Here is a 13,464-nt window from a genome sequence, read left to right on the forward strand (position 1 = left end):
ACCACAGTGTAACCATTTCTTTAGTATTTATGTATTTTGTGTGAGGAGGGTGGGAAGTACACATGTCATGGGGTGTGTGAATGTCAGAGGACACATGTGGAAGTCGGTTGTCTCCTTGTAGGTCCTCCTGGGAATTAAACTTGGATTGTCCCGGGATGTGCCCTGGACATCGGGAGTCTTAGAAGACTATTGGGCACAAATGGGATGAGAAGAACGGGAAGGGTTGGTGTCAGGGCATGGGTCCCACCCCTGCCTCTGTGGGTTATTCACAGAGCCCTAACTGTCCTGGGCCATGGCAGGGAGATAGCCACAGTAGCAGCTCTCTGATCCATATGAAGAAAATATCCTCTGTTTTGTGTGATTCAGGATACAAGCGGCTCAGCACAGGCTGGGTTCTCGGGAAATGACGACTGTCATCTATTCCCTAAAGTAAAATGAAGATATAGAAATGTTGGGTGATTAAGGGATGTCGGACTAATGAAAGTGCAAACCAGAAGGGCGACATCCGGGCTCACAGGAGGCTTTTCCCTTGTTTTTCTCCTGAACAATTGAATGGCTCCTCTGTCACAAGCTTTATGGAGAGATAATGTTATTTATTGTGCGCTCTGTTTTCCCAGGGTGGGACCAACAGGATCTGCTTGGCAGATAAATCCAGAGACATTTAGGAAGTGAACCCTTTGAATAAGGCCTGCTGAGTGTCTGAGTTTGGGGTGAGGCGAGGGGCACATAGTTTAATGTCACTTCATTGCAGTCCAGGGATGTCCCCAAGTGCAGAAGGGAAAAGAAATGAAGGGACAAGGGTTGTGTCGTCACAGACTCTTATCAAGTTTCTCCTCTGCCCCCCACCTTTTTTATTACTTGTTTTGTGTTTATTTAAATAAATAGAAACTAACTTATTTTTGTAAAGAAAAAGAAATCTACGAAAACATGCCTATGGGATAGACATGATTCCCGTTGTGCAGACGCAATTCCCGCTCTGAGCATGCGCAGTGTAGCCCTTGACGGCGCACGGGCCTGTGAGTGGTGTAGATGTTCACGGTGCACAACATGAGGAGAAGAGCCTTGTGATGTGTGCTCACTTGTCTGGAACGGAACCATCAAAAGATCTCAGTATCCGAGCAGGGGGGAACCCAAGCCAGCACCCGAGCCTCAAGCTCTATAACTATGAACATTGTGGAATTCTACACAGCATTTGTGACTCGGGTAGTCCTCTATTTGATAAATAAAGACTAAGACTTTTTTTTTTTAATCTGATTTCCAAAGAGCTTGATAGCCCCCAAACCGGAGAATCAATATTATTACTGACAAAACAAACCCAGAGGAATCAGTTCAAAACAGTCAGGAGGCAATGGAAGCAGAGCCAAGTGCCGGTGTAGACTCTGCTACTGTTGGTTGAGGGTACTGAGTTGCCCGAAGCCCCTGGAAAGAAAGCTGGGCTGTGGTTGCTGATGGACAGTATTCTTGGGTCTACCACCGAAACAGCCACAGCTGCTAGCAACAGTCGGGCAGGCCCAGGAGAGAGGCCACAAAGAGCCAAAAAGAAGCTGTGTGACATAAGACCAATAAGCCTGGTTTGGACTTTCTTTTCTTTTTTTCAAAGCCCATGGACCCAGCAGAGTTTTACAGAGTGAAGGTATTTGATAGTTTTCATGAGAGTATTAAACTCTGACACTAACAGGATTCCCATAATAATAATAATAGTGACCACACTGGGCTTATCCAGTGCTGTGATCAACCGGGCTTGCAACAGCCAGGGCAACCCTAGGAACAGCTGTGGGATCCCTTGCCACTCCCCACCCTGGAGAGGACAGGCAAATGGTTAGTGGTTCAGGCTTCACACCTGTTTCATCTTGACTAAAGATTTCTCAGCTCTATTATATGCTAGGAATCCCCTTCTTCTAAACCTTGGTTTCCCTAGCTATTAAAATGGGGATAAAGGTGCCTGCTTGGATCATTTCCAAGATAACTGAAAGTAGATTAGGCATCTAGCTGACCCTGTCATGTTCATTGTGTCAGATATACTTTGGATTGTGGAACCACGGCGTTGTAACTTCTTATAACAAAAAGCAGATGGAACTAACTCTCCTAGGAAGGAATAAGGCCTGCTGTTGAAGCTCACAGTCTGAGAAAATAGTGCCTTTTTGCTTTTACTCTCTCTGGTCCTTGCTCTTCTATGGCTGATCTCAACCATAAAGTCTTGATTTGATTTTAGTGTTTTGACACAGGGTCTTATATAGCCCAAGCTGGCTTTTGTCTCTGTCTCCATAGGTAGCTAGCCATGCACGATCTAGAATTCCTGATCTCTCTGCTTCCAACTTCCAAGTGCTGGGATTTCGGGTGTGTGTACCACACTTGGCTCTTGGGACCCCTGAGACCCCATCTCAAAACAAAACAAAGCAAAAGACTAAAAGATCCTTTAATCTGAGTGCCCCTCCCTGCCTAGGCCCTTATTCATGTGTCTTCCTAAGAGGTGTGGCAGGCTACACGCTTTCTCTTTGACCATCCTCCATCCCTTTTCATGCCCCCATGTACACATATGTACATGTACAGGGCTATCCTATGTCTCAAGAATAGAACCCAGCCAAGGGGGGGGTTGCTGGATGGGGGTAGGAGACTTTGTTCTATAAACTTGAGGCCTGAGTTCAAATCTCTAGCACTCAGGTAGAAAACTGAGCATGGATGCATATGCCTGTAACCCCAACATTGGGAGCACACACAAGGCAGACCCCAAGAGCCTGCTGTTTGGCTAGTCTGGTCTAAATAATGAGTTTCTTGTTGGGTGATAGAATTTTCTCATGATGAAAAAGTGGAGATTGCTAGAGGGAGGCATCCATTGTTGTGCACTGGCCTCCCCATGCCTGTATTCTCTCTCTCTCTCTCTCTCTCTCTCTCTCTCTCTCTCTCTGTTTCTCTCTCTCTCTCTGTCTCTCTCTCTCTCTCTCTCTCTCTCTCACACACACACACACACACACACACACACACACAACCTGAGGTGTAGCTTGGTAATAAAACACTTGCAGGCACACATGAGGCATTGGATTCATTCCCAGCACTACAGAATAAACAAGAAATCTGCCCCCAGGTCGCAGGCCTGGCATTGGAGGCTGTACCACCTCTTTACTCTCACCGTGCTCTCCTGACCTCAGGACTCGTGGCTGCCTGTCATTCTCCTTCTCCCAGTGTGTCCTGCCCTGACATCATCTCAGGACCTTGAGCCTCAGGCCCAAGGGACTTTTATATTGAAATCTTCCAGCTCGCATTGCATCAAATGTTAAAATGCACCCACCTGCCACAAGAAGCATTTCTGGGCACGGGAGTATTTTAAAGGTTTTTGGATGCCAGCTTCAGAATTTATTTGACTATGTGTGAACTTTTGGGAGTACATTTAGGGTTACAGCCAACTCCCATGTACTGCAGGCGTTGTGGGTAGGGACAGCATCCAGCCTTCCAGAGTCTTGAAGGGCAGCAAGGCCTTCATGACCACTGAATGCCAACACTAGGCCCAGCTTTCTGCCCTATGTCAAGACAGTTTGGAACTCCAGCTCTACCGTCTTCCTTTCCTATTTCTCACATCACTCTTACATGTGCCCTCTCTCTTCCTGGACTGTACCTGGCTGACAGCTCATCATTCTTCAGCTTTTACCTCAGATGGGGGTCTCTCGGGGGTTGCACAGTGTTGTCTCTGATCTCTCTTTCAGGGTCAGAAGCCCCTGTCACATCCCCAAGCTGTCTCCCACAAACAAGCACATCTCAGAGTGTCTGTGTGTATGCTTCTTGGTTCCCTCCTCGAATTTCATGGGGCACCTGAATACTGCAGGCCGCTGATTCTTCTCACTTGCTCACAGTTTATGATCACAACCCAAGAAGACCCTTTGCTTTTTCTACCTCCTTGTGTAGTGAAACAGGCTTTAGCACTATTCATTATGGTACCTAGTGACTTATCAAGAATTATAAGACCGCACCATCTGAGAGTCCATGCCGGGAAATGCGTGCTCTTGGAATGGATCTGGTTGCCTGGATACTTCCCAAATGACTAGCATGTGTCCCTGTCACTACTTTAATCACTGTCACCATTATCCTCCATGGCAGGTCTGGCACCTTATATTTTACAGAGCTGTCTGTGTCTTTCCTTCGTAGTCTCCCTCGCTACCTGGAGTAATGCAAGGAGATGGGTCATGGAAGTGGCAGGTCCGCTGCACAAATGACACCCTGTTTGACGGTATCTGAGACACAGTAAAGGTCAGTCATATTTCACTGCTATTGCTATCAGGGAACCGATGCCGAGATTGTAGAACTATTGGCTTGGTTGTCAGATGTTCGATGTTTAGTCACGTACTGATGTCGCATAGTACCTTGGGATCTTTGTGGCTCAAATAACATTAGTGTCTCTTGGTGGCAGTTCAGCTTTTGATTTTCCAAGATGAAGGATATAGGTTTTAAAGCAAAAAGGTCCTGCCGTGGTTGGCTGGAGGACTGAAAGAGCTGGGGCCAGATCAAAGCAGAAACATGGCAGCCCATTCATTGGTCAGGATGCTATTACAAAGCTGGAACCTGAGGTCCATTGGCAGACAATTGGCATCATGGTAGGCACGGACAGCATTCTATAATGCCAAAGTCAGAGTGTAAGAACAGGAAAGGAGATGGGGGGGGAGCCTCACCCACCTTATGAGTGGGTAGGGTTCACTGTAGTTCATTTTTATCATAGGGTGTGAGCTGCAATTATTGGAAGGTTTTGTTTTTGTTTGTTGTTTGTTGTTGTTTTAAGTAGAAGTAGGTCTGGGGGTGCAGCTCAGTTGGTAGAGTATGTGGTTTAATGTGCACGAAGCCCAGGGTTCCATCCTCAGCACAGAAGGAACAGGGTGTGCTAGTGCACACATGTAATCCTAGTACTTGGAAGATGAAGGCAGGAGGAGCACAAGTTCAAGGTCATCCTTGACCACCTAGGGAGTTTGAGACCAGCCTGTGTTTCAGGAGATAATTAAAAACAAAAAACCTAAAGGTTTTCCTACTTGGACCTTTAGACCCTTCTCACTCCCCTCCTCTTTTCTCCTGTTCTCCCCCTCCTGCCACCACTCAATAAACCAAAGACCGGCATTCACACAGATTTGCTAGCAGTCCTAATGGCAGTGGCTCACTGTGGCCACGATAACCATCCACACAAAGGTCTGGGGTAGGACTGGAAGTTTAAGTTCATTTTCAAAGCTTCCCAGTTAGGTTATCACTGTCCCCCTGGGTTTCCTATCTAGAGCCCTGAAGATGTGAGAAGGAGTGGCGCAGAGATTTTGAGGAAATGGAATGTTTGGCTTCTGTTTACACCTTGGGGAGCTTCCCAAGCCTTCCTAGGTCCCAAGAGGAAGGTGGGAAATTGCACACAGGCTGTTTGCTATCTTAGCTCTCCCTGGGCACATCGCCTTAATCACTCTGCCCTCTGCCTGCCAAGTCAGCAGATCTTCTCATCTCTAGGACTGGGTGGACACATTCCCATAGGGAGGTCACTAGCCTTGTCCAGGATCTATAACAAATCTGAATTCCCCACTGAGACCATGTGTGTTTCTCCCTGGTTGTTCCTGCACATCTCCCCAAGTACAACCGCCCTCCGTAGGACCAACATGTCAGGGGCACTTTGAATATCAAAGGATGAGCATGGCATTTTCCTGATGGTCTCAGAGCTCAGTGTCCTGCTTCTCCCACTCAGGTACAACAGAGGGAAGGAAAACACCTGCGCATTGTGCACTGGGCCAAGTACACAGCCTGGCATTGTCGCCTGCAAAGTAGCTGCTTTACTTAATCCCGTGTGACCGTCAAACTGTGTGTCAATTGTACCCTCCTGTCTAGAATATAGGTTTGTCTTAACCCACGAGTCTTGGTTCCCTATGCTTGTGTCTCTTGCAAGGCTACTACAGCAAGAGACTGTATTCCACCTTCCAGATGACTCTCAGTTCCCGTTCTTGCTTGGCCCGTTCTGTTCCCTTTGGATGCATTCAGACCGGTGTGTGACTTTTGTTTATGCTGCATTTGTTTAACTCTGTGAAGCTGTGATTCTTTGTCTAAAATACCTGATGGTCTAATAAAAGAGTGGAACGACCAGCCAGTAGCAAGGCAGGAGCAAGGATAGGTGGGGCTGACAGGCAGAAAGGATAAATATAAGGAGAAAAAAAAAATGAGGAAGAGAAGAAGGAGCAAGAGAACAAGGAGAGGAGGACATCAAGGGCCTGCCACCCAGCCACCCAGCCACCCAGCCACCCACAGGGTAAGAGTAAGGTTTACAGAAGTAAGAGACCAGAAAAGCCCAGAGACAAAAGTTAGATGGGATAATATAAGTTAAGGAAAGCTGGCTAGAAACAAACCAAGCTAAGGCCAGACATTCATAACTAAGATAAGCCTCCATGTGTGATTCATTTTGGAGCTGGGTGGAACTTCTTCCTCAAAAGAAAAAAAAAAAACTTTTTAGTGATTTGAACACTTGAGCAGAGGTGGAGACTTGAAGCAAACTGGTCAGCAAGCAAATCTACCAAATAGGAGGCTCAGAGCTGACAGAGCCTGCCATCGGCCAGGCTCACAGAAGAGCCAGTGAGTGTCACCTCTGCTCTCATGCCAGTCTGGCATATAAAAGGGGCCTGGGATGGACTTTAAATCCAGACAATCTCACCTTTAGCATTGTAATAGGAGCACAGGACACAAGGCTCATGGGGGAAACAGAACCTCTAACTGTGGGGACAGCATTGACTGAGCTGCGGTTTGAATGAGTCCTGTGCCCACCCGTCATTGTTGTCAGGAGTCATAGGCTTGTCACCCGAGTGACACTCATTTGCTGCTGTCCTAACTTAGTCTACGATGATAGCAAAGTTCTTAAAAAAATTTTTTTTCTAAATTTAAGTTGAAAGGGTTCAATGATCAGGGACATAAGAAACCAATGTATTAATTAAAAAAATGTTTCTCATTAATAGATCCCATAAAAATTCAGATAACGCTTTTTGCTCCCAGTTCCGAGGTCTGTATGTATATTTTATACCTGGGTTCCCTTCAAAGCCCTCGGAAATGGATTCTCCTATTAACCTCGGTTGTGCGTGTGACCTGTGTGGGTAGTAGCCGTGCTTAGAAAGCTCACAAACTGCTCGTGCAGCCTATGTTTACATTCCTAGAGGGGAATTACAAGAAAGTCGCTTCAGCATTCGAACAACCCAGACTCAGCTAGAAGGCGAATTCAAGGCCAGCCTGGGCCAACTAAGTAAGATCCTGTCTCAAAAACAAAAAAATAAAACAAATACACAAATACATCCTCACATCTAGCGCCCCACGATGCCCCCGTGTCTTCAAGATAAGGAACACTGTCTCAAACTAACAGAGACAGACTCTGAAGCCCCTATAATCACTTGCCCTTCTCCTTGTCAGCCCACCGCTAGTCTTTTGTTATTTTACATACACGAATGCATTTAGTCAGTCATTGTGATTTTGTTTCTTTCTGCCGCCGATTATGTCGACTCCGGAGAGAGGGAACTCACTTCTAGTGAGGGGACAGCGCATCCACACTCAACACTTGCATCTTCGGATAGATTTTTATTAGCTCCGTTAGTTCAGCGGCTGAGAAATTCCCAGCAGGAGTTTCGACGTCCTTCTAAAAGCCGCCTCAAGAGGGCGCTCCGCACAAGCCGTTAATCTACTTGGCTCTCCACAGGCAGGAAAAAAAAAAAGATTGCAGTCCTGTGTGAGCTCAGAGGAAGTCCGTGGAACAGCTGAGCTGAAAACAAAATGAAAGTGCAGAAACCCGAGGGTTTTGTTTGTTTATCTTTGTTTTTAAGTGTTAGAATTTAGTTAGTTAGCTTTTCTTTTCCAAGACAGGGTTTCTCTGTGTAGCCTTGACTGTCTTGGAACTCACGCTGTAGACCAGGCTGGGCTCGAACTCAGATTCACCTGTCTCTGCCTACCAAGCGCTGGGATTAAAGGCATGCACTACGGCCTGGAAGAATTTTCTCTTTTCTTTTCTTTTCCTTTCCTTTCTTTTCCGTTCTCCTCCTCCTCCTCCTCCTCCTCCTCCTCCTCCTCTCCTCTCTCCCCCTCCCTCTTCCTTCCTTCCTTCCTTCCTTTCCTTCCTTCCTTCCTTCCTTCCTTCCTTCCTTCCTTCTTTCCTTCTTTCTGTATATTGCAGAATGCCTTGCCTCAGCAGGGCTGGAGAGATGGTTCCATGGCTAAGAATGCCTTCTGCATCTGAGTTCCGTTTCCATATCATCCCACCAATGTCAGGCAGCTCACAACTGACTGTAATTTCAGTTCGAGGGGATCTGGCTTCCTCCACAAGCTCCTGTGCTCAACCTATATAGACAGACAGACAGCACAAAATAAGAGAGAGAGAGAGAGAGAGAGAGAGAGAGAGAGAGAGAGAGAGAGAGAAACGGCACTTGTAAAGGGTATGACGGTAACAGAAGAACTGCCTGTCCAGAGAGCAAAGCTCACAAGATCTAAGTGATGAGGGCCCAGGGATTTAGGATTACGATAATGATTGCTCAAGCAAAGCCCCTTTCACCTATTCCCTATTCACAGCAGCGGGACTGTTAAGATAGCAGGAAGAATCTGAGACTGGCTCTCCTTAGGTAGTCGAGACTGACCCGGAACTCCCTATAGAGCCCAGGCTGTTCTTACACTTGTGATCTTGCCTCTGCCTCCAAAGTGCCAAGAAGGGTACATTCTCAGTCTTCCCTAGTTACTCGTTTAAGTAGCCTCCACCCCCCACCGCTTAACTGTTCCAAGACACTCTGATTGATGCCTGACTCTACGATAGCTCCAAGTCCTGAATTTACTGTGTTTTTCCTAGTCAAATTTGTGCCTATGAAAAGTTCAGCTTACAGGGAAAGTGATATGAAATATTAACAGGTAATAGAGTAAAATACAATGATGGATCAGTTGAGTGCTTGTCGAGCAGCCCAAAGTCCCAACACCATGTAAAACAGATGTGGTGACACATGCCAGTCATTGTAGCATACAAAATAGAGCCAGGAGAAGTTTAATGTCACCCTCAGCCTTATGAAGAGTTCAGGGCCATCCTGAGCTACATGACATTCCGTCTCACAAAAATACAAAATAAATATATCTCAGGAATTGTCTTTGGGCATAGTGACACTGACCTGTAATCCTAGCCTTTTGAAGGCAGATGTAGGAAGATCTCCCAGTTTGAGCCACATAGGAAGACTGTGTCTCAAAAAAGAAAAACAAACAAAAAATATGATTTTGATGGTATTTTTGTTTGTTTGTTTGTTTGTTTGTTTGATTGTTTGCTATCTTGGACTACTCTTGACCTGGGGTAACTGTACTACTTTCAATTCTGTGGCTGTGATAAAAATAAATAAATAAAAATAAATTTAAAAAGGAAGGAAGGAAGAAAGAAAGAACCACTCTAAGAAAGAAAAAAGAAAGAACCACTCTAAGAAAGAAAGGAAGGAAGAAAGAAAGAGCCACTCTGACCAAAAGCAACTTAGGGAGCAGACTTTTTGGCTTATCCTTCCATGTCACAGTGTATCACGGAGGGAAACCAGGACAGAAACTCAAACAAGACCTTGAAAGCAGGCCACTTTCTCACACAACATCACCTACAACCTGAGAACTCACTCATGGCTCAGGAGGGATGCTACTTGGTACCTTACTGTCAGGTCCATGCTTAACTAGATTTCTTATACATCCTGGGACCACCCACCACCCAGTCAGCTGGGTCCTCTTATGTTAATTGATAATGGAGACAGTCCTGAGCCCCCAGAGACATGCTCACGGTCTAAGGGGACCAGGGAAATCTCCTGATGCAGACTCCCTCCTCAGGTGACTCTAGAGTGTGTCACATTAACAGGTAAATCTAATTAGGACAGTAACTGACTTGCAAAGGCAAAGCTATGGCTCCAGGGGGCTACTGCACATCATTTAATATGTTGACTTGGTGTCTCGAGGCACAGTGTTCTAGGTATTTGTTTTTGTTCTTTCAAGTCTCACACTAGTTCTGGGTGTGGGGGGGGATGCAGAGACATAGTTTAAAAAAATGTGTGTAGGGGGAAAATAAGAATGGAATTCTAAATAATGTTTAATTCATCTGAAGGAGAGAAGACAGGAGGAACAGAAAGACTTTTTTAAATGGATGTGATCAACAGAAAATGAATTAGGATGTCAGGCTTAAATACAAACACATTGATAATTAACAGTAAATATAAATGGACTAAAACACCTCTACTTAAAGGCAGAGATTCTAGAGCTGGGGGAGGTCCAGCTAAATAATGCCTTTAACTATAAATACAAAAACTAAGTAGATGGGGGAATACATGTCATAGAAAACTGTTTGAACCATGCATGGTGGCTCATGTATGTAATCTCAGGACTAAGGAAGCTGGAGCAAGAGAATGGCTGTGACCCGAGAATAAATTGGGCCGGGTGGAGAGCTCTAGGCCAGCCTGAGCTACAGAGACTATTAAAAAAAAAGAAAGAGCTAAGACAAACAAACAAACAAACAAACAAAGTCTCAGTATGTAGGGAGTTGGAGTGGCTATATAAACATATAATTAAGGAGACTTCAAGATGATCAAAATTACCAGAGGGCAAGTAGAGATTTCCCAAGGACATAGAACAGTAGTAAACTGATACACCTCATAAGAGAGCTTAAGTACATGAAGGAATAGTAACAAAATTTAAGGACATCACTGGTAAATCCCTTCATCAGAAATTAATGGAAATACTAGACCAAAACAGCATCTTCACTCATGTAGATGGAGAGAAAGCCACAAGGAACCGAGCTGCCACCAGCCAATGAGCACACTCCACACACAATGGGTTTTGATTTAATTTTCTCTGCTAATGAAGAGCAGTTGTCTCGGCATCCTTTGTTCCTGGAAAGACATCTCCAGATTGATTATAATTGCTGTGAGAGGGAGCCTGAGGTCTTTGTCAGGGCAAGGGAGCAGCTGAAGAGTTCACTTAAACCCTTGAGGTCAACCTGGGAGCCTAGTGAGCAGAGTAAATTGCTTCCACTTGAGGAAGGTGAGCCCCCTTAGGCTATCTCCAGGGAGCATTTTTGCAAAGACAGCAGGCTGCCCAGGGAGCAAGCTCCTTGGAGGGCCCTCATGCCCAGTGTTTGACTATGCTTATGAGGTCTTGAGGACCAAGATGCCAGTTTCAGCACTATGGCTAAGGGACACTTAACATCAAAGGCCTATTATCTCCCAGCCACCCACTTCACCAGATTCTTCAGGGGGCCAGTTAATAGGATTATGGAAGGACAAAGGCCAACCTTGTCCTGCCCCCTCCTCCAAGGAGACCCCCTCCTTACTGTCACATAGTTCTCAGTCTCCTGGGATGGGATTTTTCAATTTCCTCGGCTGAAGGTGTTTAACATTTTTCCACGCTTGAGAAAATGATGAATTTAAATCTTGTGAGTTCCTATGAGGGCAGCATGGAGGGGTAGTTTGCATTAAAGCATCTTTTGTTTCTCTATCAGCTAAGATTCATGTGGCTATGGAGACCCAGCCCCTTGGACCAACCAGAAATGATCTCTCTCCTCTCTCTCTCTCTCTCTCTCTCTCTCTCTCTCTCTCTGTGTGTGTGTGTGTGTGAGTGTGTGTATGTGTGTGTGTGTGTGTGTCTATCTGTCTGTCTGTATTTACAAATGTCAAGTATATTCCAGGAGAAGGAAAGGTAAAAACATACACAAATTAAAACCTACAACCAGCAAGTGCAACACTGAGCAATAACAGACACATTCTACATATGTGTGTGTAGACGCCAGAGATCAATGTTGGGTATCTTTATCAATCACTCTTCCCCTTATTTTTTGAGACAGGGTCTCTCACTGAACCCGGAACTCCTTGATTCGGCTAGACTGACTAGCTAGTGAGCCCCGGGGGATCCTCTTGCTTCTGCCTTACCAACATTGGGAGTGCCACATCACCCCATTTTTTATGTGGGTGCTGGGGATCCAAACTCAAATCCTTATGCTTTATGGTAAGGACTTTACCTACTAAATTATGCTCCCAGTCCTGGGAATCCTTCTAAGTTAGTATCTTCAGACTGCACTGCACTCTCATAGGCCTGCTGCCATCCAACTCCTTTCAAAAAAGACAGCAAAGGAGGGAGGGAGAGAAAGAGTGTGGGGAGGCATTACAAACTTAATCTGAGCCAAGAAGCCAAAATTTTAAAATTGCATATGTTCATTGGCAAGGGGAAACATCCAAGATCAAAATGTTATATTTTATCAGTCAAGAGGCAGACATCCTAAGATGTTTTGAACAAATGGGGAGCTATTTGTTCCAATGGACTTTCATCTTTAGATAAGTAATAGGCATTAAAAAAAATCCCATTCTTAGCCTATGCAAGAGTCTTGAGTTCATGTAAAAGAAAAAAATTCCATTGCAGCATAAAAGAAAGCTGGAGAAAAAAAAAAGCAAAACATGTGCAGCTAACCCACAGGAAAGGGTGGGTGTGAGCACCCAGACTCCTCTGCAGAGTTCTTCAGCACCCCTTACCTGGAGATACTTAGGCCCCATTCTTAGGTTCCTCGCCTGTATAGTACACTTTGCTGTGGTTTCTTCATGTAAGTTACTATTTCTACCTGATGCCACACAGAGTTTCATGTGTCCCATCTGTCATCTTTGGTCCATGTGGCAGGTCTCTCAGTGAAAGAATGAGGTCATGAAAGAGCAGAGCCCCTCCCTCCAGCCAGACGGAAGGCCTGCCTTTTGCCCCTAATGTGTAAGAGGCTAAGATAATGACTGAGAAGGCCATCATGGCGTTATGTCAGAGACAATAAAGGAAAAGTGCTCAGAGTCCAGGATGGCACAGTGGTGTACACCTGTGACATTGGGGGCCTGTATCCCATCCAGCCTTTGTGTTCTCCTCTGTTAACTTGGGCCATCTTAAGTACTTTTCTATTGTTATGGTAAAGACACCATGACTAAGGCCACTTAGAGAAGAAAGGGTTCATTTGGGCGTATGGTTCCATAAGGGTAAGAGTCCATCACCAAGGCAGTAGACAGGCATGGCGGCTGGAGCAGGAAACTGAATGCTGAGGGCTGAACCACAACCAGGAAGTAAGGAGCACACTGGGAATGGTGGGAGGCCTTTGAAACCTCAAAAATATGGCCCCTAGTGAGGTACTTCCCCTAGCAAGGCCACACCCCTAAACCCAAACAGCCCTACCAGCTGGGGACCAAGCATTCAAATGCCTGTCACTATTAGGGGCATTTCATCCATACTACCACAGGGCAGTTAGCACTTTCCTGTTCAGATGGCAACATTTGTAAGAACAGCACTGGACAGGTAATGGGCTTTGAGGATGACGGTGCAGGAATGATCATCCTTACCTTCCATTCTAGTGACAACCTGGACCACTTCTTCCCAATTTGTGTATAACCTCATCTTTCCCTTTGGTCCCGTTGGTTAATCCTACTGTAGCATCTTCCTTCGTCCATTTTTATTTTCAGTTTACCCTTTTTCTTAACC

At 45.5% G+C, this 13,464-nt stretch overlaps 1 protein-coding gene across 3 annotated transcripts in view; it reads left to right on the forward strand.

The window, feature by feature from the left end:
* Positions 1-4,137: 4,137 nt before the first annotated feature.
* Tiam2 (TIAM Rac1 associated GEF 2) overlaps positions 4,138-13,464 on the forward strand; it is a 239,052-nt gene continuing 229,725 nt past the window's right edge. For all 3 annotated transcript variants that reach the window (XM_027401037.2, XM_027401039.2, XM_027401038.2), the window contains exon 1: positions 4,138-4,239. The gene's annotated coding sequence lies outside the window, so the exon portion shown is untranslated. The remainder of the gene's footprint in view (positions 4,240-13,464) is intronic.

Source organism: Cricetulus griseus, chromosome 2 (genome assembly GCF_003668045.3).
Source record: "Cricetulus griseus strain 17A/GY chromosome 2, alternate assembly CriGri-PICRH-1.0, whole genome shotgun sequence".
Taxonomy (NCBI): Eukaryota; Metazoa; Chordata; class Mammalia; order Rodentia; family Cricetidae; genus Cricetulus; species Cricetulus griseus.